The 2,564-nt window shown below is 38.0% G+C and overlaps 1 pseudogene across 1 annotated transcript; it reads left to right on the plus strand.

Annotated features, from left to right (window-relative positions):
* Window positions 1-1,626: 1,626 nt before the first annotated feature.
* Window positions 1,627-2,055, plus strand: LOC110298993 (annotated as a pseudogene). Its single transcript, XR_002378421.1, has one exon. The product of XR_002378421.1 is annotated as a non-histone chromosomal protein HMG-17 pseudogene (transcript).
* The last annotated feature ends 509 nt before the right edge of the window (window positions 2,056-2,564 follow it).

Genomic DNA, 2,564 nt, shown 5'->3' on the forward strand with positions numbered 1-2,564 from the left:
ACCAAGGACAGGAGCCATCTTAAAGTGGAGTCAGTTGTATGTGTTACAGAGGATGGGAGCAGAAAATGATCCAAGCCTTTGGAGGATCCCAGGAGATGTTGGGTGATCTCAAACGTTAGAAACTGAGTTACTTATACTCGAGTTTAGTTTTGTTCTGTTCAGAATGAGAGAGTGGCCTGGTTTGTTCTTCTCTAAGTAAGAAGACATTTATCTTATTTAGATTTTACAGGAAATTTTTATAGGAGAGACTTTGAAATTTTAAATATATTTTTGGACTTTTAAGAAAATCAGATTTTAAAAGTCTGAATTTGAACGTGTTTGAATTTGCAAAGAAAGACTGCAGGATTAAATTATTTATCCTTTAATTGCAATATAATGTTAATGTGTCATCTTTGGGACAAATAAGAATGTCAACATTCTGATTGAAAAGTGTGTTTGCTGCCAAGTTGACAAGGGCTCAGTCATGGTTGCTTGTTTTAAGTCATCATGATATAACCTAGAGTCATGTGAATAGAGGGAATCTCAATTCAGAAAATGCCTCCATAAGAAAAGTCTGTGGGGTGAAGAGAGAGTTCAGCAGGTAAGATCACTAGCTATTGTTATAGAGGACTCAGGATCAATGCCCAGCACCCACATGGTAGTTCATACCTGTCTGTAACTCCAGTTTTAGGGCTTCAGACACCCTCACACAGACATACATATTCATTCAAAAACCAATAAACATAAAATAAAAAGAATAAAAAAGTAGTATAATTATAAAAAATAAAAGTCTGTAAGTAGGCCTATAAATGAGTTTGTTTGTTTTTAAGTAGTAATTGATAGAAATTTTCAATCCTGAGACAGATGGTCCTGGTGTCTATAAGAAAGTAAGCTGAGTAAGCCATAAGGAAAAAGCCAGTAACCAGCACTCCTTCATGGACTCTGCATCAATTTCTGCCTGGTCCAGCATCTTGTCCTGCTTGAGATTTCATCCTTAACTGCTTTTGATGATGAGCTGATGATGGATGGCCATTTGAGTGAATTAAACTTTTTTTTTCACCATGTTGCTTTTGGTCATTGTGTTTTATCATAGCATTAGTTCCCTAACAAATATAGTTAATTAGTTCCACACATGGTTTTAAATATATTCTTTGATGTATCCTGGCTATATGGGAGTATTAGCAAGCATTTACATCAAGTACAGCTTGACAATGATGTTGTTGCCTATGTTTTCATGCTAAAATACCTTGCAACACTCACTTTAATGGCATGGTAGTGTTGTAGTGCACAGATGGAGGCCAATGTTTATACTGCAATAGAATGAAGTGGTTTTTCCATAACCTGACTCTAATGAAAGTCCTCCAAATACTAGTGGGGAGTTTCCCTTCTAACACTATTTTCTGTCAGTGGATTTATCAAATTTCTATTAACTCATCAGCACAGTCTGACCAACAACATAAACATGACTGACATTAAGATGCTAGACAGTGTTCTTTATATAAAATTATTGTGAGTGATGAAAACTCTTGTGTCATAGAGCAATTAATTTATTAAAATGAGGTTACAAAGCAAGTAAATGGAGAAACCCTGCACTGGGATTTTCTAGAAATTAAAACATAGAATTGGGAAGAAGTAGCAAAGACGACCCCTGAACGGACCAAACCTACATGCTGTGTTCAGCAACAACATCCCCTGCAGCCACCATGATCAAAAGAGAGGCTGAAGGGGATGCTAAAGGAGACAAAACCAAGATGAAGGATGAGCCACAGAGAAGATCTGCAAGGTTGTCTGCTAAACCTGCTCCTCCAAAGCCAGAGCCCAAACCTACAAGGGCCCCTGCGAAGAAGAGAGAGAAGGTAACCAAGGGGAAGAAGGGGAAAGCCAACGCTGGTAAGGATGGGAATAATCCTGCAGAAAATGGAGATGCCAAAACAGACCAGGCACAGAAAGCTGAAAGTGCTGGAGATGCCAAGTGACCTGTGTACATTTTTGATAACTGTGTACTTCTGGTGACTGTACAGTTTGAAATACTATTTTTTATCAAGTTTTATAAAAATGCAGAATTATGTTTTACTTTTTTTTCTCTTCTCTTTCTTTCTTTCTTTCTTTCTTTCTTTCTTTCTTTCTTTTTTTTCTATATTGTTAGCACACAGAACACTTTATTACTGGATCATGTGTCAGTAACAAAATCTCTCCCAAGCTGGATTGAGGACAGAAAACCTCTTTCCCTGATAATTTTGAAAGGCTCCTGTTGGTTCCCAGGAGAGATATCCTGGTCTTGACCTAGGTGGCCACCAAGGTACAACCATGCCTTGTGGTCTGGGAAAACTCTAAATTCATTTTCATATCCTCTTCCCCCTGTACTATCAACATAGACTTATTTCCCTTAAAAACCAGAGACTTGTTGGAACCTGGCCCCCCAAATGAGTATTCCAGTCTATTGGGCGATGTGGACTTTGCAGTGACTTCTCACGTGTTCTCAGAAGAGCACTGGTTCCTTTTATAAAACATTGTGGATCTTCAGATTGATAGTTCTGCCATGCTCGTTTCCTGAAAGTCACGGTTGGCTTGTGAAAAGTTGCTAA

This window comes from Mus caroli, chromosome 7, assembly GCF_900094665.2.
Source record: "Mus caroli chromosome 7, CAROLI_EIJ_v1.1, whole genome shotgun sequence".
Taxonomy (NCBI): domain Eukaryota; kingdom Metazoa; phylum Chordata; class Mammalia; order Rodentia; family Muridae; genus Mus; species Mus caroli.